The sequence below is a fragment of the Neopelma chrysocephalum genome, unplaced genomic scaffold, assembly GCF_003984885.1.
Source record: "Neopelma chrysocephalum unplaced genomic scaffold, ASM398488v2 Primary Assembly neopelma1_22, whole genome shotgun sequence".
Taxonomy (NCBI): Eukaryota; Metazoa; Chordata; class Aves; order Passeriformes; family Pipridae; genus Neopelma; species Neopelma chrysocephalum.
In genome coordinates, this window is record NW_020897689.1 from 27,637,807 (window position 1) to 27,663,059 (window position 25,253).

The following is a 25,253-nucleotide window of genomic DNA, read 5'->3' on the forward strand; positions in this document are numbered from 1 at the left end:
TTTTACTTCTTTCATAGCAGAATTACTCTGAACTATGCCGCATTTGCCGTGGACTAAACTTTAACATGACAGTTAACATAGCTTGGTTGTCAACCAGGAACTTTTCCAGCAGTAGCAATAATATTATTTTTCTTAATTCTTAAAATTATATTCATCTGAAACTCCTTTCCCTGGACCAACACAACTTCATAACTACACCTAAGAAAGAAATTTTCTTGGGTGATACGTAGATATAAAATAAAGGGGCATTAGTCCTTCCTCCTATTTCCACCACCAACTTCTGACACAGGAAAATCCATGTTTCCTAAAAGTTCCAGGCCATGGTAGTCATCTGTCAACTTCTTAAATAACAACACAGCATCAAGCATCCTCACTAAAATTATAATGAAGTGAAGTTTAATTTACATTGACCAATTCATTGGGATTATCATTTATCAGTGCAGGACCCAGAGCACAAATAACTTTGAGAAGGAAAGCTCTTTGAGAACATGTGTTAAGTTCATTTAAAATTTCTCTCCAAGACCAGGGGAAGATTAATGCTGTCATGGAAGCAAAGGCCTGGCGCCTCTGTCAGCTCCTTTTTCAGTTGCCTGAATGCTAAAATGATCACAGAAATTTCCTCTTAAGTCTCACTGCACAACCCCCATGCATGCACAGCTCCAACAAAATGATGGCTGCAGCCTGCACAGAAGTACCGCTAACCTGCCTGGCAGCCAGCTGGCTTGCCCTAATCCAGGCTCTGAGGCTTGGACTTGAGTCCAGACTGCTCTGTCTTGAGAGTCAGCAGTGCCAGCAGTGCAGAGGTTGAGGCATGTGTCCCACCTTGGCTTTGTGTAGGAAAGTGTCTCCAACTAGAATAGCTTCCAGTCAACCAGCGCTCAGTTTCAAAAACATCCATGTAAAAGCTGGCATCTGCACAAATCACAGGTCTGAGGAAGTTCTGGAGATAGTTGTAGCTGTGCTTGAAATGAAAAAGCAGAAAGCCAGGAGCTTGTTTAAAAAAAAACAAAGCAGCAAATAGAGTTTGATTTTCTTCCCATTGCCTTCTGGCAGGTGACCTCAGTGGATGCATGAGTGCTGAGCACTACTCCAGTTCAGTTTGAACCCAGTTTATAAACAGGCAGAGAGCTGTCTTCCATTGTTACCGCTCAGCCATCCCATTTGCCACAATCCCCAAAAAAATCCCAAGGCATTGCAATAACCTCTGATGCAGGCACGTTTGGAGAGCTCATTAGAGGACAGTCAGCATTTTCCTTCTTTCATCAGCTCCAAACTCCTGATGGTTCTTGTCCAAGCACTGCTGATTTAAGTTAAAATCAAGCAGCAGCTTTCCCAGCTCTTGTTTTAACTCTGTACTTGTGAAAAGGTGATAAAGCACACTTTCAGTACATTACCCTCCTCTCCTGGTACACATGGATTGTTTTATAGAAAAGGCAAAGCAAGCAAGAGGGAAAAAGGACAGAGATGAAAATGCAAACCAAATAGCTTATTAATATGGCAAAGCTAACATAATGCCATCTGTTTTATGTCTGGTCCCTATTTGGAGCTTGATCCTGCTGGGTACTTAGTGCTTAGACTATTCCCTAGGGCACTCTCCAGAGCACACTTAATATTTAAGTGCCTTACTGGATTGTGGCCAATGTGCTGAGCACCTCAAAGGAATCAGATCTTGCTTAATTTTTCAGGTTTGTAGAAAAAACTCTTTCCAGCTCTGAGCCCTGGCACTTCTGAGGTTTTTCCTTCTCCACTCCAACCCCCATATTTTTTATTCTGAATAGTCAGTGCCAACCAGGATTAGGCCACTGGTTCCCCACTGTGGAAACTCCAGTAGAGACCACTGGCTTCTGAGGAAACTCCAGGGGACAATATTTTTGCTTGAGCTGAGGTCCTACTTAGAGTTATTCAAAACTCCTTTTGCTCAACCTGTGAAAAAGAAAAACTTCAGCTATAGGGCAGAAGGGAGAGTGTGTAATAAATTTTCAGGCAGAGTCAGCATATGTTCCAAAGGGGCAATAAGCTGTTAAATCAAATCAAAGAAATCCCTAGTAAACCAGGATTCATGGTGTGTCTGACAGCATACACTACATGAAATATTTCAAGTCGATAACTCTAAACGTGGCTGTCAACATGATGTGCAACCTCCATGCACTCAACTTCCATCTCTTTCCAATAATAGTGAATCTTTGCAAAGAGCTGCTGTAAATTACAATTCCTAAGCCAACTTTCAAATTTCGTAGCCACATCTGTAACCAGTCTGAAGACTGTAGTCAGAAAGGGATGGTGAAGCAAGCAGAGTCATGGCAAATCTGCTCAAGGTTTTCGTTTCAGGGTCAGGCTGTGTAATTCCCCTATCAGCTGATCATTAATGCTTTAAAAATCCTCAAGGTGTACAGACATACTGTGTTATGGTCTCTCCTGTGCTCCATGTGCATTTGTGCATCCATGGAGGGTGGGGTGGATGTGGGGGTGTGTGCACGTGCACAGGGTGTGTTTGTCACCTGCGATGCATCAGCTGTGGTGCCAAAGTGCAGGCACCCAGCATTTTAGCCCTGTGGAAAACAACGCTCTCCAGGAATACCATTCCTGCTCACCTACACCCTGCTGATTTTCCATTTCCCCCACAACAAATTTTTACCAGCACTGCAAACCTCCAGCTGTCTTCAAATAGCTACTATATTCTCTAAACAGTTAGCAAGAAAGAAAAACAAAGATAAAGGAAATATTAACCTCTTTTCCTCGGTTATGAAATTAGCCTAGGGCCTGAAAAAGACGAAGTATAGTCCTGGATCATTGATTAGATTATGGCCTTGTATATCCCCACATATGTTCATACCCTCTGAGTCTAGAAATCATTCTTCACTGGAGCAGAGTACTATGCCTCATAGGGCCCAAGACAGCAGCTTTAAAATTGCCATGTAATTGAATATGGGAAAGACTCTGACTTTTTGTTGTTATTGCTATGCTTTTCTTATATCCCTGACTTTCTGAGTTTATGTAGTGAGAAAGAAGCAATTCCATCTCTGAAATGTAGCTATCTTAGGGGTATAAAATGACATTTTCTGCCTAAACTGCAATCAGGACACGGATAGGGAGCACAGTACTCTGCATGGGCACAGGTGGGCTGCAGAGTCTTGATGGTAAACAGTAATTTTCAATGTAGCTGGTACAAAGCACAGCAACCAGGAAACTTTTGCTTCTGACTCACACCTCAGTGCATAATAATAACAATAATCACAATAATAATAAAAAAATAATAACAACAAACATTTTCACAACACACAGAAACAAATGCAGTAAGCACAGGTGGCCTAAACAGCAGACTGTTTATGAGCACTGTAAACAGACCTTGCTGTATGCTGGAATTGGTCCAAAATACTAGACACAGCACGACAGCCCTACCAAGAAATGGTCCCAGGGAACTTCTTAGCAGGTCTTTTGTACTCAAACCCCGAACTAGATGTTGGTGGGGCAGGGCAGTAAGGGGCATCTTCATCAGATAGCGCTTGTGTGTGTCCTGTGTGGGAGACATCGTCAGATTTCACTGCCTTCCCTTTAGAACCCGTCGGCCATAACCCACTACTAAGTTAATAACTCATGTCCTGTAACACATAAGTTGCCCTCTCAGCTCTTACAGGGTCATGTGAAACACTTGTCCATCAGACCATCTGAAGAGCACTGCCTGCAATTGCAACAGCTGGCAAATGAGGCTGTTACTGTATTTTTGGCTGTGTTGCCAGGAAAGCCTTTTTGAAACACCATCTCTTATCATAAATCTTGAATTTTCCCTTTCTCTGATCCAGAACTTTCTAGTAGTCATAATCAGCAATTTTCTTCTGTCTTGCCAATGCCAAAAAGGCTCTGCCAGTGAAACCACTAGTGTGGGGTCTGTACCAGCTGCTACACAAACAACAAGGAACTGAAGAGCTTTGGAGCAGGAGACAGTGTTACAAAAGGAAATAACTGCCAGATAACCATCTTGCAGGACTACATGAAACCTGCGACATTGTCACATGGCTGGTGTCCTCCTCGTGCCTCCCAGCTGGGTTTGATCAAGTATGAGGACTGGGAAAGAAAAGCTGCATGGAAACAGCAGGTGATGGCTGGCCCTGAAGAAGTGCTCCTCTGTATCTCTCTGCTCATGAAAACCATGGGTCTGGGTATATCTTGCTCGGACAGTGCTGTCGCAGACAGAGATTTCTAAATCTTGAGTAAAGCCTTGATCTTGAAAGTAAGCAGGAACCTCATTCAGGCTTCTGAAGGCATCTGCGTTTGACAAGGAGTAGGTCCATTTTCCAAGCAGAGGCTAGTGCCTTGGCGGGCCTGTGTCTCCACTACCTTCAGCCATTCAGACCTGCATAAGAAAGGCAAAACACCACTTTCAGCGGTAATAGTGATGATCTTGGTTCCTTAGGTGGCATGGACAAGATTTTGGCTGCTCTGGGCAGGCCAAGTGCTGAGCGTGGTGGGCTCTAGGTCTCTGGGTTGAAGTCAGGCAATGGAGATCTATGGCCTCAGCTACTATCACTCTCTTAATGCCCAGTGGCATGGTAAATAGCATTGCATTTACTTTTAGGGGGAGGCTGCTGCTTTTTTCTTTTTAAACCTTATGTTAATATTTTCAAATTTCTTATATTTTTATTTTTCTAGAAATATCTGTGATGATTCACAGTGGAGTGGATAATATGGATTCCTTCTTTTAAACTTGCTAATAGAAGTTGGTTTTCTCCTATCCTCTATTTCACTGCATTGTACAAGACAAGCACCCCAAATTCTGCTTGACTGCCACGCCCAGTTCTGTTTTCATGTCAAATAATTAACAAAATTTTAGACTAACCTAATATTTATGTTATCCATGGTAATTAGATATGTCTTTGACTTATGTTTCTGTTTAAAGGACTGAACTTTGGAGATGGGCCATTTGTAAGGCATTGAGCATATTCAGAGTCATTACATAAAGAAAGTAAAAATTTCTTTATTCCTTTGTCTGTGTCCAACAGAATTTTCAGGTGTAATGCCTATTTAATTAGGGCTTTTTTAAAGTCCTTTTACTGGAACACATTTCATGATTTACAGTTCCGCTGAAGTAATATTGGTGATTAAATTAGCATTACCTAATGAGTGAAACTAGTAAGGTGTCTTGTTCAAATTAAAACCACATATTTAAGGAGAAGTGAATTGGTCGACAGAGCACTAGAAACACAGCAGAAACTCACCCCAGTTCTTAAAATAAAAGCTACTGGCCAAATGTGAATCTGGCAGTTACTTTAAAAGTCACATTTGTGAAGAACATCTGTTAATATAAAAATATCTCTGATACATTACAGTGGTTTAGCTGTAGTTAGTTTAGAAGTACTTGGTTAACATCTAAGGGAGGAGGGAGAGTAATGTCTTAACATTTGGCGATCAGTAAGCCAGGGCTTTTACCCATTGCTTGGCTTTGTTTGGATTTAGACAATGTTCCTCTGTTTTTGCTCAAGCTGCAGTAATACTTCAGGCCTTGATGTCATGCATTCTGGGTTTTCTATACTCTTTATAATAATCTTTGAACCCTCAGCCCACATCATATGTTATGAATATTCTTGTTTTGGAGTAGAGAGGCAGACAATCATTTTAGATTGCAGAAACCCTGCCCCTAACATTTCCCTGTGCATCAAAGACATGGAGCAGCATCAAGCAGAAAAAGTTGCAGAAAGTCAAGTTTGAAAGATGGTTTGGAATGAGAAAAAGAAAAACAGAGAAGAATCAGCAAAAAAGATTGCTTTTACAGATCAGAATTTCTCTGCTTTTGAGGGGTGATCCAAACCATACCTAGAAAAGCCTCTTCAGGGCAACACCTGGTTCAGGGAGTAAGCATGATTGGAACTCATGGTTGAGGGTTGGAACATGGTTGGCAATTGGAACTAGATGATCTTTAAGGTCCCTTGCAACACAAACTATTCTATGATTCTATTGTCAGGCTGTTGTTGCAGAGGAGCTAAAGCCAGAAATTGGTCCTGGCGAAAGTAGCATTAGAGACAATCAGCTCAGGTCCTTCTTTCCAGGTGAAAATACATCAGCAATATTAGCAAGTAATTATTTTCTTCATCTTCTTGCCATGTGACTGATTGTGTTTGTTATTCATGTCCTCCTCTGTCAGTGATTCTTCTTTCAGACTGCTATCTTTTTATTCTTGGTCTTCTTGGTTTAGTTTTGAAAGAAATGACGGCTCTAAGGGACACTAAGTGGCTTCCTTAGGGAATCGTAGTGTAAATCTTTGAGATTAGGATAACTAACTAACAGCTTGTCTATAATATAATGCAAGAAGCAATACATGCTTTTGTTGGAGGGTCTAATAGGAGAATATTGTCAAAAGTCACCTTTGGCAATTCGACTAAAAATTAAGGGAACAAATAGTGTTTGTCCAAAGATCAAACAGCCACCTGAAAAAAACTTCTGTGTTCGCAAATCCAGCACACATAGCTCCACATACTGTTTCCAGTGTACATATGGCCCTGTCGCAATGGGCACTGGAAAACAAGCTCAGTCTCTTCCTGCTAATTTACCAGTGGAGGAGGGTTTTTTCCGCCAGGCAAGTTCATTTGTCAAGGTGACCTTCGCAGCCGACACCAAGCGTTCCTGCAGATAAAGAATGCTGCCTCAGCGTATTTCTGAAGCCCAGCTCAGCGGTCTGCAGTGGGGCTCCTGCGAGGAGACACAAGGACGCTGCCAAACAAAACCCTTCCTGCAGGCATTGCAAGGATTTCTCTGTTCCACGGGTTTCATAGATCATTGCTGCACATTTTGCAATCCTTCTTTTGTCATGCTCTGTAAACCCTCTTCTCATGCCTGACCGGTTTTATGTCTAAATGGTCTTGAGGTTAAGTATTTTCTTTTGAAAAACCCTATTCTGTAAATTAATGGTCTCCCAGGCAGAGCTAAGACCACAATTAAATCTTAATCGATCATGGATGTAGGTAGGACATTTCACAGATCCTCTGTCAAAGCCCAGACAGAAGAAGCAGATCTTCAGATCTCCAAGGAGAAGGTTTAATCTTCCATGTTATCTGAGGGGCTGAACTGCTTGGCCATGAATGACTATTTTCTTCCTATCTACATAGTTGCTTTCAAATACATCACTTATTAGAGTTTAGGATATTGCCATTTTTATACCACGAAAAACAAGCCAGATTTGGAGCATGTGTGCTAAATGTATCCCAGCGTTAATGTAAAATCCAGCTTGCAGAAGAGCCTCTGGTTTTTGCTCACTACAGCTGGAATAGATCAATATATAGAGACTCTGGAAATAGCAGTCATGTTTCAGAAGAAACCACCACATAGTTATGATCATGCCAGTTTAATTTCTGTGGAATAATTAATCCAGTGCTAATTATTCCAGTTCCTTCCTTGTAGTTTTATTTTCATGCCTGCCATATGACCTCAGTTAGACAAGTCCTTAAAGCTATTCCCCAGCAGCAGTGACCTGTTAAAACAGGAGACTGTATTCAGAAGTGGGACCAAATAAAAAGGGAACTTTTTTTTTTTTCAAGAGGGAAAAAAACGTTTGGGTTGATCAGAACAATCTACAGAGCATGTTTTGAGTGAAGGAAAAAAACAGGCAAAAATTAGAAAAAGCTGAAACATTCCATTGCAACATCTTCTAAATGAACAGTTTTCCTTCTAATTTCTGTGGATTTAACTTTCAACAGAAAAGTAAAACAAATCTCTGAGGTCAAATTGTTTATTGTTCTTCCAAATTTCTACAGGAAAAGAAAATGGCTTAGTTTGAGATTAACTTTAAATGAAGACTTTGTTCAATTACTGGTTTGGACAAAGCCCTGAAAAAAATCAGTTATTTACATAGCTAATTGTTTATGACTGATTATAGCATTCAACATTAGAAAAAGAATAGCATGAAACCATGTGTCGGTATTTATCAATTGCATGACATTCAGTATATTGGCTGAAATATTTCATCATTATTTCCCACATATGGAATTAGTTCAGAGTTACTTTTGTACAAACCATAAAACAGAATACTCAAATATGAATAAAGATGCCAGAGCAGACAGATCTCTGTGTCATGGCTTTGGAGGCTTTGGAGGGACACCTGTGTATACGAGTTCACCACTGTTTATTTTTCATAGGACAGATGTGATTAAGGCTCACCACTGTGCTGATCCTGAAAGAATGAAGGCTAAAAAAATGATGTTTAAACATATTTACACAGTTTTATGGCAAGACTTTTGACCTAAGGCTTATTTAAAATGTAGTTAAAGAAAATACTGTCTTTTTGGAGGTAAAATATGTTAAAGTGCAAGGACCTGGAGGTAGAAGGTCACACTTCCCTTAATTTTAGATGTACCCAATGCCCAGTGAGCACTTACCCACTTCCAGCATCTAATAGCTCTCTGTTGAGTCCCTCACTTTATGGACAGCAAGAGAGACCTCTCATCAGTAGGTGAGCTGAATTGCTCTTTGGAGGTGACTTTCTTTCTGTGGGCTGAAATCAGAAGTCTGTGGCAAGCAGCATGCTAATTCACACATCCTGGTTCAACACTTCATGTTAAATGAGTGGATCCAGCATTTATTGAAACACAGGGAGTGTTTTAATTGCTGACAGCAGCCAGAGGGAATATACATTCATTGTGAATTGCTGCAAGTGAGCTGACCTCTGCATCTTCCTCTCCCTCTGCAACAGCATTTTTCTCTACCATGCAGGCAGTGAGCTGCAAGAGACATGGGTTGAAAAATTCATATTTACAAAATGCAACCAAATGTCACCTTAATCTCTAGGAAAAACTAAGTCACTGTTATCAAGGCTCGTATAAATTCCATCAGAGAGCAACTTTGGGAAAAGGCAATCCAAAAACTATATTTATATGACTGTTCTGACAAAGCCTAGAAGGAGGTAAAAAAATAACTTGCATTTCTTCATATAGCAATAGCTCAAGGAGAGTAATAGCAGGGACAGTATATCACCACTAAACAGAAGGAGAGGACATCCTTGAAGGAAGCAGAGAAGGCAGTCCCAAAACTATTCGGCCTAGAGGTTGCCTCTGAATCTTTGTAGAAGGTAGCACTGTAGAGGCATTTAGTGGGGATGATATTGGACTAGCATATTTACATTTGTAGCATGAACAGCCCCACAGTTACTACCAAATTCCTGAGCCATGCTCACTCTTTGCTGCAGTTTGTCCTTTAAAGCATGACCTATCAGTCTCTAAACAGACATACAGAAAATGGTAAATTAACAGAAGTTTTCAAAATTTTCAAGGATTTATGCAATCGTAAAAGTTCACCAGAAGAAAGGTAATATTAAGTCCTGTTCAAAACATAGAGCAAATTTAACTTCAAGATGAATTGTAAAACCAAGCCACTTCTGGTTTTGCTCTTTTCTGCCCCTGAGGAAATCTGTGTCTGATTCAGGAAGTCCTTTCCCTTCTCTTTCCTTTGTTTCAGTCTTTTTTTTTTTTCTCTCTCTGGTTAAATAACAGGCTTTCTTTTCCCTCTATTCTGCTGTAGGGTTTTAGCCATGTCTTTGGAGGAAGTGAAGGATGTCAAAATGCTTATAACCAGAAAGTCAGCTTTTCCTCCTGTATTTCAGGCTGGAGGAATGATGACAGGAATGCTGTAAATTTGACAGACCCATTTAAGCATTTCAATGCATAAATAAAGGTTTGAGGGAGGGAGTAGAGTTTGACCATCTCTATGTTTTCCATGCTCAAGACTTATTTCTTAGGGCTCCTTTGACAGCATTTACTGCCTATGATAGTGAACTTTTTGCACAGTGTGTTTTCTCATCCCCCAGCTGCAGCTCAAAACCATCCCTGAATATCACTGCTTTATGATCTTGTGGCCACAACCCAGTTCTGGGCCACTGTTCATACAAACCTGGTGAATGCTTTTTTTAGTATTCGTCTGATCATCCCACTGTAAGAAAAGTAAGAAGGGCTTCCCCATAAACACTTGATTTCTTAACAGCTGTACCCTGTCTCGCTTTTCCTTCCTCACTGACATTGTACAGTATGCTTCTCTTATGGGTGGAGCAGCCATCTCCATGCAGAAAGTGCTCCTCATTAATTTGCATCTGGCCATTTATGATTTTTTGCATTATGCTATTGGCAGTGTCTCATTTCTCTTTAGAAGAAAACACATAGACTGGCTCTGTCTTTTTCTGAGCCACCCCACAGGGACTCTCCTGAATTACAGCGCAGCTTAGTGCTGATTACTTTTTTATTTCTCCTCTTAGGAAACAGATAAAAGGTTTAAGTTCTGACACAAACAGGAAAACATGTTAAGAGGATTTATCCTGAATGCATCTGCTCTTTAAATAGTGATGGAGCAGTGTCAGTTTCCCAGAAGGGCCAGAAGCTCCACCACTCTTTGTTCCTGCAGCCCTTGTATGACTAGAGGCAAAATATCCTATCACAGGCTGTCAGATAACTCCCAGAATATGCAACTTGGTGATCATAGGCTGAGGAGGGACTGATTGCCACTAGAAGCATGAAGAAGTTGGGTTTAAGAAGTACTCGGCTCTGCTTCTTTAAGGATAACATCAAGCCTCTATTCTGCTCTGAGGTAAGACTTCATAAAATTTACTAAATCAGTAACTTCTCAGCCTTTCAGACCTTGTTCCCTCCCTCTTGTTTCCTTAAACAGGAGGGACAGGAGGGGGAGCAAGCTGTCAAAGTTATCACTAGTGGAATTTTCCAGCTTTACCAGGCAGGAAAGCGGGAACAAAAAAAAATGATCCACTGTAGAAAAACAACTGGACAGAGTGCAAACATAGGCAACTTCAGAAGGGGCATATGCATGGTTTGCATTGACTAAAGCTGTATGAAAATATGGCTCAAGAATCTATTAACATCAGCCCTTTCAGGGTTTTATTAATGAGGTGTGCTTCTGGGAAGTTATACTCTGTTATAATGCAATGTTTTTCTCACCAATTATTCTATTTAAAAATGTGTTCCTCTGTAATAATATTCCAGAGGGAGAAAAATCTTTACTTCAAATTGGATTATTCACAATTTTTCCCATTTTTCCTTTCATTTGATTTGGAGTCAGAAATTTGTCTTTTTCAGCTTTTGCCTTCTGCTCTCATATAGATGTTTGTGGCAATTACATGTATTTCAGCTCAGTGTCATGGCCTGACTCTAGCATGCACAAGTAGAGCTTTATACAAACCTAGCTGTATGGAAAGGAGAAACTTAGGACTTACTCCGTGGTAGGAAAGCCAGGTCTGACAATTTAAGTGATGCGTTCATCAAGATTACAGGGCTAAATTAGCTAAAGGGCTTCTACATTCACAAATACATTATCCTAATCCTCATTTTTCAAATTTCTTTCAAATCTGGCTTGGTCCTGTACATTTTCAGACAGGGATTTGCAGGTAGTGCAGGCTCTTTCTAATGGCTACTTTCAATTTGAAAGTGCTTATAACTGGTAACTAGGTAAAAATCCAGGGCAGCAAGGAACTGGCGGGGAAGAGCAGCTAAAACTGTTTACCCAGTAATGAAAACTGGAGAAATTCAAGGGAGCTGAAAACTAGGACTTGACCCCATAGTTCTGAGGAAACTGGAAGCATATTTATGTTTTCTAAATAAATGAAAACAATAAACCATCAACCTAGCACTCAAAACAGGCTCTCTCATCCATTGCAGAGGGATTCCAGGGGATTTCTCTCCCGCTGGCTGGCTGGCATGATGCTTACAGCTCTGCACCTCCAGAGTAAACATCAGGAGTGTCCGAGGAGTTTCTTTTAGCTGTTCTTGCTCTGTGACATTTTGCATACGCTGAAATGGCCAGCTCAACCTTTCCGGTTCCAAAGTCCCTGTGCAGCAAAATATTATGAGCCAAGGTCATGACCATCAGCAGAAAGAATACTCCTTGCCCTGGAGAAAACTTCCAAAGGATTTCTTACCCTGTTATTCCCTCTGTAGGGGCAGCATGAGGCCTATTCTGGGGATCAAAGGGAGTCGGAAATGGCATGAGATGCTGCAGAGCAGCACAAAATGATGATCGTGGGCCAAATTACAAGTACATAATAGATTTTAATTGACTTTGATCAGGATGAAAGGGCAACTACTTTCTTCTTTCCTTGTCAAACATGAAGTCTCACTGAAAGGAAGTTTAGGCAGCTAATATCCCTGGAGATTTGGCTTTTGCTCTCTAGATTCTTGATTGATTTGTTTAGAAAAGATAATCAAATAAGTGGGATTACTAAGAAATCTACTAGAGAGTTGTACTCTTAGCACCAATAGTTTCTTTGGTAAATACAGTGTCATTACAAGTCCCAGCTGTGTTCTGTCGGAATGGGAGATAGGGCTTACTGGCATAAATGATTGTCCAAGCTGCTTTTTCTGATTTTGTGACTCTTTTTTCATATGAATGGAAGAATTCTGAGGGATCTCCCATCACAGGGTTTTCTCTTGTTTGTTCCCAGTGAAGATGATCATGTACATGCCACGAAAAGGCAGCTCACACTTAGATGTTAGGGCTTTTTCAGGCAGGGCTTTGCAGTAAAATTACAAAGTGATTCCTAATTCAGAAAGTCTCTGCACAGCACAGAAGTGTAGATGTGTCTAGATAGCCACAAATTCTCCAGTGTTGATGCTGTTTTAAGATGATGATCAAATTCTAATGAAAATTAACCTAGCAACTCTAAGAAATATTGTATTTTCTTCAACTCTTTTAATTACTTCTTACTAGAAAGTCTCTTCAAATGCATTATTCTGAAATACTTTAGGTGGTGAGTGATGTATAAGTTATCATAATGATATAGCAGCCTCTTGGTTTTACAGATCTTTCTCACACCCAAATGATTCCAACGTCTTTGAATAAAATCTGTTCCATTTCTTATCTTGAATTATGCTTTCATTAAGCAACCAACTGATGTCAATCCCCTGGTTCATGTTGTATAAAACATTCCATTTTATGTGTTATCTAGACTTTTTCACAAAAGCTTTTAGGAGATTACTAAAATGCTCCTTCCCCTTGTTCCCATCTTTGTTGTGTATTCATACATATATTTATATGTGAGCATGAATCCGTACGAATGTATAGTAATATTCCCCTTAGGATATTGTGCATGTATATCATAAAGGAAAAGGAGATTAACGGTAAAATACAATACAAATAGGCTGACTTTATGGCAGGCTTGCAGAAACTGCTGCCAACCAAGAGAGTAAATAACAGCTGTGTTAGTCAAAGCCAAATTTAAAAGATAAGACTTGAATTTAGGTGGTCAAAGTCCCAGAAAACCAGGCAAGCTTAATGCCCACAGAAAAAGAACTCCAAGGACAAAGAGTATAGTGGTATACAATTAAGTTGAAGACAAATTTTCAAAAGCGCTTCTGTGACTTAAAGCCTAAGTCAAAACTGACTTTGAGAGCAAGAGCATTTACTCTCCCTGTTAAGTCGATAGGGTTTGTGAATTCTTTAGTCTTTCCTGAAAATAGGAGTTAGGTGACTGCCCTCCTTCGTCCCCCTTGGAAGTGTAATCTGCAGTCACCTGAAAGTTCAAAAATATGCTGGTCCAAGCAGTGGCTGAATGCCAGCGGGGATACCAACTCAAACCAAAGAACTAGAGCTACAAGCGTGATTATTCCCCTGTTTTACTGGAAAGCCATATATCATCTGGTTTGGATTAAACTCTGAAGATGTGTTAGCCTGTTCAAGATCCTGTGGAAGCATTTTGAATCAATTGTAACTGACGTAAATATAGCCTTTGACTGGAAATCTTCCAAAGAGAGAGCTGCAGCAGTTCAGCCAAGATGCATTATATCAAAAGCATGGATAAGTAATTTGATGTCCTCATGGGAAGGATAGTATTACAGTTTCACAACATTCGTAAAGTGCCTGCACACTGAAAAATCTAATACAATCGTTAAAAGATGGATGAATGTCCGATAAATCTTCACCTCCTGTCATGGATCATGGCTCTTATCTAGGCAGGTGTGGGAAGAGGAGCGTGAACCTGCAATGACAGAGGGCACAGCAACAGCTTAGTCGTACTCCTTTGACATGAGCACGTGAGCTTCCAAACATGATTTACTATGTTTGCATAGCAATATTAATTACTTTTTAGTGGTTATCTAGCCAAGAATATGTACAGGGCTGAAAAAGGTCAGATAGAAACTTCAGCCAAGCTCTGTAGGACATACAGACATTTAGTAGTCCTTTTACTCAAAGTGTACCATTGCTTTAAGTAATGAACTAGCTCTTATATTTTTAACCCTCTTCTGTGGCAAAACATCCATGTGATTTTGGAGATCTCACTTCACCTCCCTCTGTAAATCTTATTTGATATCTCTGTGGTTTTAATATGATGAATTAGCACTTGCCTATATAATTACTTAATGCTACAGAGAGGGGTTGGGGTGTTTTGGTAGTTACCAAATTCTTGGTTCTGCTGTTATTATCCACTGCATGATGATTTGATATCTGAGTTCAGGCTCCAGACTGTGACTGGCGGGGAAGAACTCAACAGAGCTTAAAGAGGCAATTGTCCAGAGTTCTCTTTCCATTGTCCAAATACAACTCGGAAGAGCTTACAACAAGCCAGAACAAACCAGTAAATGTCAAAACAACCAAGAGTAATCCCTTCTTGCAATACAGCACAAAAGGTGGTGAGAACTTTCTAGTGTGGTTCTGGGCCATCTAAGGTTTCTGCTTCCCAGGAGAACATGAACAGGCATTTTGTGCCTATGTTAAGATGCTTCAAGAAAAGATAATATTGTCTCTCTATGTCTTTTGAGTCTTGCAGTCTTCCATTCAACAAGAGCTCATTTTCTTCAGAGATTTCCAAGAGCTATATCTAACTCCTCCAGCATCAATATTAAGAAAGTTAAACATTCAAACGCTACGCATGGGAGTCATTTGGCTGACTTCAGCAGGCCTGCTTGTAGGATTCAGAATTACTCACATCACTGAGGTAATGAAGACAAAGGCACCGTGCTTTGTAAATATTAGTGGTCTCTGTAGCTGTAAGAGGTCTAAGACCTTCAGGAGCTGCAGTGTATTTGAAAACCTAGCTTTGAAATACCTGGCACGTTGCAGCTTCCCTCAGAGTGCTTATGAATGAAATATTTGAGACAAACCTCAAAAAACATATAAGCAGGAAAGAAAAAAGAGTTCAAAGAAAACAGAAAGCTGTTGTGCATCATGGACTAGTTTTACCATTTAAAAAGTGATTTTTCTTATTCTGACATTTGTCTTTATTATGGGTATTGTGGGGAGGTGTAGCTTAGTCCAACAGTTCCAACTGTCACTGGAGTCCAGGTGGTTTGGAAGCGTCACTGATTCATTTAACTTCTTACATAGAAAGGTCATGTTTTTCACAGGCACATATTATAAACATTTGAACACAAATTAGAAAAATACCACTTAAAAACTAGGGTGTTGCATTCACAATTCTCATGAAGGTGTTCCGTCTGTCTCTTTAACATAAGCCTAGAAATCATTTTAAGATCCCAGAAAACCTTTTATACTCCATAGATTGGAATGATATAGCCAATGTATAAGAAAATGCATTGTTCTTGTTTTTGCTTGACCTCTTCATTCCTCTGTTGAGGACCTGAGAATATAATAAACTAAATTTGATTTTGTGGTCCATTGTTTCCTCTGAAAATGGGAATTTCTGCTCCGTGATCTTCTACTTGGTGTTCCCTATCTGTTTGTCTCCACCATATTTTAGCCTCCAGTCTTCATTTTCACCTCTGTTCTGTCATTTCTTATTGTGATATCTGCCATCATCTCACCATGACCTTTCATAGCATTGATAATGCTACTAGACTCATATGGCAACTCAAGAGGTTCTTGCCAACTCGTTTCTGTACTTACATTATAAATGAAAAATCTCTCAACCAATCTCCAGTAGGAGTCTTCTACCAGCTTTTGATTTAAATTTAGCTTTATGGTTACACAGTTATGCTTGTATGCTTACTGATGTCCTGAATGGGAGAGGTTATCAAAAAATGTACTGCAATTTAATTTTAAAGTGACTGAAACAGCCTGAAATTTTGACTGAAAGAACATGATTGAATTAGCAAGAAATTAGTCGTTCATTGTTCCAAGAAAAAGTGTAGGTCAAAAACCTATTCTGATACAGTTTTCTTTTTAAAGCTTGAAGGTAAAATGTGCACCACATTAGCAAAACTTCCACTGGCTCAGCAGAGCCAAGAGGATTTACTTCTGTTAATATTACCTGGCTGTTAGGGATTTTTTAGTCATAATTTTTTTTAGAATGTAAAGTGCCTTGGTTGCTTTGACTGAGCTTTTTATAAATATTTAGAACTGAATGGAAAGAGGGGCTGATGTGTGACTTCTTTTGATAAGGATATATGACAGTCAAATACTGTTGGATAAGCATGTGGGAATGCATCCACCAGCTGCAATTTCCATCCTGTGCCTTGTGTGTTTTGTGTTTGGTCCCCCTGTGCTGCATTGGTATCACCTCCTTCCTGCATAGAGAGCCCTTCTCAACTTCTCTGCTTGCTCCATCCCTACATGAATCTCTCATCCAGCACTTGATTTCTGGAAATGGAAAAGGAAGGGAAAGAAATGGGGTTCAGAGACAGCTGCAGACAGAGGGACAGAAAGGGAGACAGAGTTAGAGATGAGGCTTCACGTTGCTTCAAGTCATCAAGAATAAAGTCACAGACTGTTCAGGACATTGACAAGAGTTTCCATGTTGATGTACTTTCCATCAATTTCCTGATGGTGTGTAACCATTTTTCTTCAAGTAAAAATAGGAGCATAGTGCTTTGAGATATTCTCCAAGATCCATCTACATTTCTTTATTCATTCACATTCTTTATCTACACTGCTTTTTAAGCAGTTTCACTAACAAAAGAACAGCCTATTCAGCAAATGTGGGACTCTTTCCAAAGTAACTCATACAATCTTTACCAATGTACGTGAGTGGTAAAAAATAGAATTATGCTCACATCTTGATTTTTATTTGGCTACAGAACTTTCCAGCAAATCTTTCATTCCTTCTGACTGATTCCATATAGCACAAAGTACAATACAGGATGAAAAATACAAACTGAGAGTTCAGAATTGCCAGACAGGAACCCAGAGCTCCTGAGAAAAATTTATATGGTGTACATTTGCTCATGAAAATTTTGTAATTTGTAATATCTTCAACATTAGCAGTACCATAAAGAGGGATGTTCTGAATTTAAACACGAGGGATAAATTAAGCCAGTGGGGTTGTAACAGTTTATTACTATCTGAGAATTTGATCCAGGATTTTTATAATGGCAACATAAAGTTGCTCCTCACTCTGAGGACTCAAGACTCAAGAGTATCAAGAGTATCTTCATTGCATATGCATCTTTTTCAATAAAGTAGCTTTAAAGGTTGTATTTTCTTAGCTTTAAAAGCTCAGTGTGTTGTTTTACATTACTTCAGTCTGGTCCTGTAAACACTATTAAGCACAATGGTCAAAACATTTTTTCATTAATTGCAGGGTAACCAATACCATTTATGACAAAAATGTAAAAGAATACATTAGGGTTTACTTATTGACACTTTGTAGGTCAGACATGGCTTTCAATACAGTTAAAACACATCTAAAGGAAAACGCAATAACTCACAAAAATAAGTAGTGCTTGTTTGCTTAGGTCCTGAAGCCTTTGAAAAAAGTGTAATGGGTAGAGTGGTGACATTTACTTAAAAGCATGCATTAATTATAGGAAGAAAGAAAGTAACAACTGGACTTCACTTAAAACTAAGCACCAAGAAAACTTCAAAGACATATTGCATGATTTCAAGCTCTTGTTTAGCTTACATGTTCCCTCTCTAGATTTATCTGCCTCCCTTCATTGTTTATATCAAGACCTTAAAATATTTACTCTTGAAATGTATGTAGTTGCATTAGATGCCTTCCAATAAACAGTATAGTTCAGTTCTTAATATTGTTACCTCAATTCAACCAAAGTGACTGAATTTGGCTTTTGAAGTGTTTCAGAGAGAGAATGTCCTACAAATTCTGTGAGTTTCTTAGTGATAATAATCATGCTGGTTGAAAGGGTAGCTCCTTTACAATGATCTAAAATAAAAATATATGTATTCTTCCATGTTTGCCACATAAGTCCAGGCAATGTTATAAGAAGTACTGAAAGCTGTAGAAGGTTTGACCCCTTATGTTTCAGTGTTTCATTGTGCCTGCTGAGTATTTTAATATTTCTTTTTCTTTAAAAAAATCTAATTTGTGCTTTTGGAGCCAAAACTCTTTTAACACTGTCCAGGTTATATCCCCTATGGGTTTTAGCTGGTTTGCTTCTTTGCTTGGTGAATGATTTAAGCCTCATTAGAGCTCTTGAACCTGTGCATTTCCTGCAGTTTTAACTGTATCCTGTTGTGTTATAAATAATGAATCTGGCTAAATGTGAGTTGCTGGCAGAGATTTATCAATTTTATTGTGAAAGAAGATTCTGGATTAGTCTGCACATTACTCTCCTCCTCCTCCTAACCTCCTTGCTGTCGCACACACGTGCATGCATAGTGGCCTGATGTACTCCGGTTGACTTGAGACAGTGCTGTCCCCAGGGAGTGCTTACAGGGCTGTTGCGTACCTTACAAGTGACACTACCAGACCAGTAGGAAGCAAAAAAGAATCACAGCTTTTCCATTGTGTTTTGTGAGAGCTTCCTCACTGCTACAGATAGCTCTCTGAGGAGGAATCAAGTGCCTGCAGTGAACAGCATCATACTTTATGCAGTCCTAGAGTTTAGACAATGTAATGCATTTGTGCTTCCTCCTCTCTTTTTCATTCATGTGACTCTACTTCATCTTTAATTCCTACTTTGGGTAAGATGCTGGGTCGCTGCTTACACCAAACTGCAGAACAAGACGGTCAGCTTCATGTTTACCGTGTGGCTTGACTGAGTAATCCATGCCAAGGACTAGTAATGTTGTAGTAGTAAATCCAGGGCTGCCATAAATCTTGTTTTCAGATTTGGTCCAGGTGGAATTTGAAGGGTTGCCTTGAATTTTGGGGTGCTCAGCTAGCTAGAATCTGTCTGGGTGAGTGCCAGATGGAATTTTTGGAGGCACCTACTGAACAAAAGTGGATGTGTTGTACAGTGCATGCACAGTGAGCCTGGTGCTCTTGGAGGCTTTCATCAGCTCTAGCTGATAAAGTGTGACATCCATTGGCTTCAATGCTCAGGCACAAATCATTGTACTGTACATTTGTACTGTAAAGGCGCAATAGATCAACCATTTTCTGGAAGCACAGGATTTTCTAAGCCCACAGTACATGGCCCATGTACCTATGTTTCCTGCTGGAAAATTTTGGCCTGCCCAAATACAGGGCCAATGTGGATGCATGGATTTTTTTTCGTATAAAAACAATTGGACTTAAGCAAGCATCAACACAACAAAAGAATTTGTCACCTCTAACGATAAAAATGTGTTGGCAATGTGTAAGATGTTTAAACTGGCTGCTTACAACCAGCTTTTGCCTGCTGTAGGCCATGTCCAGATGTTTCTTATCTTACCCATACACACTGAAAATTACATCTAACATATTCTACCGTGATCTGCTCATGTTCTTAAGTCTTCAACATTGAAAACTGGCTTATACTGCTTCCTCTTAATATATATGAAAAGAATTCCTTTCAATTCACTTGAAAAAAAAAATGGTTAACAGAACATACTCTTGTTAATCATTTGTGAATCCCTTCTGCCCTTTAGGAACAGCCTTGTTAGGAGAACGAAGATGGAATAGAGTCCCTTTCAGATTTTGACGGACACACTGCAGCCATGTAGTGCACTGTCTCTGTTGCATCAGGCTAGCACTGAAGTGATGTGATTGCCAGTGTGGAGGAGAGGTCTGGGTTATGTCCCCAAAGGTCACTGTTGCCAGCAGGCAATACCTAGATATTCCCTGCCCTCCCTTAGCTCAAAGGGTCTGATTGTGAGAGCCCTCACATCAAAATGCACAAACAGAGAGAGATTCTTCTGCAATCTCCATGATCAGCCACAGAGCGGGTCACAATGTGGCCTTTGTTACAGCAGAGGACTTCCCTACCATTTACAAAAAAGTTGCATAAGAGACAGCTGAAGAACCCAAGGTGAAACACATTTTTAAATGTTGGCAGGTAACACTGCCATGCAGACTCTACAGTTGAATCTCGTAACTTCTGTTAGTACCTCGATGAATTGCAGACAAAGTATAATTAAATAAATTAAATTTTTAATTCCTGCAAATCCTACAAGTCTTTTCTCTTTTAAATCTTAAGACTCATTAGACAACTCCTTTGGGTCCCAAAAATCATGGAATCATAGAATCATAGAACATCCTGAGTTGGAAGGGACCCACAAGGATCATTGAAGTCCAACAGCTGGCCCTGCACAGGGGAGCCCCAAGAATCACGCATGTACCTGAGAGTCTTGTCCAAACACTTCTTGAACTCTGGCAGGTTTGGTGCTGTGACCATTTCCCTGGGGAGTCTGTTCCAGTGCCCAACCGACCTCTGGGTGAAAAATCTTTTCCTAATATCCAACCTAAACCTCCCCTGACACAGCTTTATGCCATTCCCTCAGGTCGTGTTACTGGTCACCAGAGAAGAAATCAGTGCCTGCCCCTGGTGAGGAAGCTGTAGACTGCTATGAGGTCTCCCCTTTAGTCTCCTCCAGGCTGAAAACACCAAGTGATCTCACTCACTTCTTGTATTCTGGAGGATTCCCCTCCAGATCCTTCACCATCTTTGTAGCCCTACTTTGGATGCTTTCAAGGAGCTTCTTATCTTTCTTAAACTGCGGCACCCAAAATTGCACACAAGGCTTGAGGTGAGGCTGCACCAGTGCAGAGCAGAGCAGGACAATCCCCTCCCTCAAAGCTGGTGATGCTTTGCCTGATAACCCCTAGGACATGGTTGGCCCTCCTGACTGCCAGGGCACTGCTGACTCATGTTCAACTTGCCATCGACCAGGACCCCCAGGTCCCTTTTCTGTGGCACTGCTCTCCAACATCTTGTTTCCCAGACTATACGTACGTCCAAGGTTGACCTTTCCCAGATGCAGAATCTGAAGTAAAATTAGAGTTGACAGAATCATATTTTGAAGAATATTCTGTAGAATACAAAGACAGGCAAAATACAGAATTCCTGTGGTTTCAAGTCTAACCGATACAGTAAGATGATAGCTTATTTTCAAACAGAGCTTTGTAACAAAGAGCAATGAGATTCATATGTTTTCAGAATTCTGCTGGGCCACAGGATGAGAAAATTAATAATGAAATAAAATCCTATTCTGCCTCTCACTCAAATTCTCCATTACAGGGGGGGGCTGAGTGACAGCTCTGTGAAATCAGTGAGCTTGATAGTTTAAATATTTGCTATGCTAGATGTTAGAGAAAGAACTGGGAAGCTTTAGGATCTACTGTATACAACTTGCCTAACATTTGCAAGATAATCAGAAACAGAAGTGTATAGATGGATTTGGGGGTTAAGTGTTGTCTGATATATACCCCTCTCTGTGATCAGAAGCCACCGAGCATGGAGAGAAGGAAATAAGCAGACAGCAAATGGTATTGGGTCTCCAGGAAGGAACCAGAAGGTGAGAGGTTTGGGGCAAGGGTGAACTGTGCACAAAAATACTATTTCCTATTGCTGGACTCTTCCTTTGCCTGGAATTTGTATACATTTTATTTAAAAGGAAGATAAATAATGGTGCATGACTGCTTCCTAACAATTCAGAACAATTCTTAATAAAGAAGAATAAATGTTGTTTCCTTGTCAATGCAAGCTACCATCCTCTTTTTTACATTTGGGAAGAGCTGAGCAAGTGTTTATACTGACAGAACTATTGCAGTGTGAAAAGGTGGATCTTTGTCCTACAATGACCGGGAGACTTTGCTTCCTTCATCTTCCTCATTCCTATAAATGTGACTAATTGTGGTGAAGCAGGTTCAGGACCCACTAAATTAAATGAAGTATAACAGCCCACAAGAGTAAGATGTCCTGTCTCTCTCTGTAAACAAGGATTAAGTGCTGGTTTTAACTACAAGATGACTTTATTGCTCCATTTGTTTTATGGATTCTTTACTGTCCCTTACTTAATTGAACTCAAAGCACAAGCCTGGCTTTATCATTACTGAGCCTGTGAGCAATCATTAGGTGTCACTGAGCCAGCTCTTCATGTGGTTTTTTACTTTTACTTTGGAGATAGGATAAGAATAGCTTATTGGATCTGGCTTGACTATCCTGAAATCATTGTGTGGTATCAGATCCTGAACAGCACACTTCTGCACTACATATGGAAGATAAAATTTAGGGTCAGTAGACCTGCTTTGCTGTTGCATTTCATCAGAATTATAAACGTACACCAGACCAAAACCAGTCACACACAGTTGAATCAGTCTCCTTGTGCCCATGGAAATACCCTGCTTCCTTGCAAAAATCTTTCCGCAGAAAGCTTTCTAAATTATATCATCATATTTCTCCTTACTGGCACTCTTTAAGCCTTTCTCCCTTTTTTTTTTTTTTAATTCCACCCTGAAAACAATTTCAGCTCATTCAGTGGAGTTGCTATAATTGTTCCTCAGTGCTTTTAAATTCATACTTCTCTCCCAGCTCTTTCCATCTAGTAAGCCAGGATCTGAGATCCCTCCTGTGTTTAATTTAGTCAGTGTTTCAGATTAGCTCACCACTACCCATGTGTGTGAACAAAAGAAACTGAGCATGAGCTTTGTGATTGCTACTTACTTAACAAGACTAGTTTCAACTTTTCTGTAGGAACAACAGAATCAGCCTAGTGAAAACTTTTTATTGTTCTAAACTTCTGTACAGACACTGAGAAAAAAAAAGAGCAAATGAGACAGAATGGGTTGAAGGTGAAAAAGGTGTCAGGAACAGAGGTTTTCTGCTGCTGAGAGTTCCTAGTTAACAGGCAGCCTGGGCTTCTTGAACTATTTTTGAGACAGACAGGCTGATTGCTGAGTCAGTGTGCATTTAGTGTCCTTCAAGAATTAATTAAAAGCAGTGAAGAATATGCTTTGCTTCCTCAGTAGGACTTTTTTTCCTGAAACTGTTTTGACCATCTTTGGCTGGAGGAAATGGGAGACAACTGCCATTATCACATAAAGGCAAGACCACTTCCTCCAGGACAAAAGTCACAGGTATATGGGTCAAAACAGCAGCTGTTTCAAACACATGAGCTTTTAATAGGCAGACTGACAATAATTGAAGAAGGTTTGTACCAGACCACCTGGAAGCAAGCTTCAGATGTTTACCAATAAGGATTAAGCACCTCTGCCTAACCTTTCTCATTACAGAAATTTTACACAGCTTGATTTAATCCAGGTTGAGATAACAAACCTCATAGATGAAGTTCTCAGGAGACTTTGTTCAGCTGATTTTCCAAATAAGCTCTGTACTTTAATATTGTTGTAAATGCACATTAATTACCCGGGAACCTTAGACGTATTTGGTAAAGCTGGTTGCCACAGCAGTTGTTGCTGTGCTACATGGTCTGTTTTGCATTTAGCTTTTTGGTATGGTAGTATTACAAAATAAGCATACTCACTGTGGGGAGAAAAGCAGCAACCCACCGAGCCTCTTTCTTCCTAATATGGTGAAATAAAAAGCCTTAGTTCGAGCCAGCTGAAGTGGTGATGGAGTCGAGGCCCAAGGAGCAGGGTCATGGTCAAGATTCACACTGGAAGGGCAGGAAATGTTTAAATTCTCTAACCATGATTAAATTATGGGACCCAATGATGCTATCAGAGCTGCTCTTTTCTCCTCCTAGCACATGCTTGATTCCAGACTGGTGAGAGTGTTCCTTACTGCAATTTCTGGCTTGGGATCTCTGGACTATACTATATAGCACATGTAGGAATTTATTTTTCACAAAGGTTTATAGTAAGCAGGGACATGAATTTCTCAGTGGGCAGCAGTGTGGGGGTTTCAGGCAGAGCCCTGAGCTGAAGCGGAGGCTGGTGAGGGGCAGGCTGCAGCAGGAGGATAGGCACTGGGCTGGGCTATCTCCTCTGCTCTCACAATGTCCAGAGAACAGGGGCCCCAAACGCCATTAGAGTGCCAGGAAGTTTTGCCTTTTTCCTTATTTGTGTTCACTATCACCTTTTAAACAAAAGAGCTCAGCTTTTCACAGCAGCAAGCAATTGGTCAATGGTAGCTGTTTTCCCCATCCCCTGCCAGCTCCCAGCTGAAGAGATGGGGTTTTCTGGCTGTTTCTCAGGGGTTGTGCTTCTACTGGTTCAAACCTCTGCTTGGGGACGCTTGGTACAGTATTAACTCGTGATAGTTAGGTCATGATAGTGAGACATGCTTTTTTTTCTTACTTGCTGACACAGGGAAGAGAGACAGTTGAATCCATAAAAGAAAGGGAAACCCGTAAGAAACCAGAGGCTGACACATCCAGAATACATAATCCCAGTGATTGTAATTTATCAGGTACCCTAGTCATCTGAGGCTTTGCAAACAAAAGCCGACTGAAACACATCTCCCCAGAGGGAAAGCTACGTGGAAAACACTCAAATAGCTTTAACCACAGTTGTGTCACAAATTCCTCTCAGATTTGGTGACTGTGGCTTGTTCTAATTAAATCAGTAACAGTTTCACCACTGTGTTTTAAGGTAAACAATCATTTTCTGTTTATAAGGGGAAAAAAGGAGAAAAACAGTGAAGATAGCACTTCTCTGCCTGGAGTACGTCTCCACAGCCCCATAGCACATTTTCTCCTGCAATGTTGTCACCCATCAGAAAGCTTTGCTTCTCAGCAGCTCTCCAAAGCACATGGGCAGTTTTGGCAGCTGAATCATCCATATTACAGCTGCATGTGTTCAGAAAAAGGCAAAGTCCTGAGCTTTAGCTTTTATAAAGCCCGATCACATTCAAAGCTGGATTTGATGTGCTCCGTTGTTTCTACCACAGCTCCCTAACCTGGGGCTCAAACCTAGCCCAGAAGGAACCACTCAGATAGAGCAAGGATGCTGCAGGAGCCCTAGGAAAGCAGCTAGCCCTTCACTGGCAAGGAAGGATGAAGCAGAGGCAACAGCACAAAGAGGAAAAAGCATGCTTGGTCAGCTTTATTAAATAATATATTCTTTATACATCCATTACCAAAACTTTGACATGGAGGGAAATACTGAAAAGGAAATATTTTTTTTTTAGTGGAGTAAAAGTGTTGCCTGTGTTTTTAAACAAAGGCGTGTTGGCAGAATCATGCCATACAGAAAAGGAAGAGAAAGGGAAACTGCATTTGAATTAATTCAGATAAGTGAAGGCCAGAAGACCTTATGA

The 25,253-nt window shown here is 40.3% G+C and overlaps 1 protein-coding gene across 2 annotated transcripts in view; it reads left to right on the forward strand.

Annotated features, from left to right (window-relative positions):
- Positions 1-25,253, forward strand: part of ARHGAP28 (Rho GTPase activating protein 28) — a 77,997-nt gene that overhangs the window by 15,033 nt on the left and 37,711 nt on the right. Inside the window, exon 1 of one of the 2 annotated variants that reach the window (XM_027676304.1) lies at positions 10,404-10,557. The exons of the other annotated variant lie outside the window; for it this stretch is intronic. The gene's annotated coding sequence lies outside the window, so the exon portion shown is untranslated. Of the gene's footprint in view, positions 1-10,403; positions 10,558-25,253 lie in introns of those variants that run through there. 2 annotated transcript variants of the gene reach the window in all.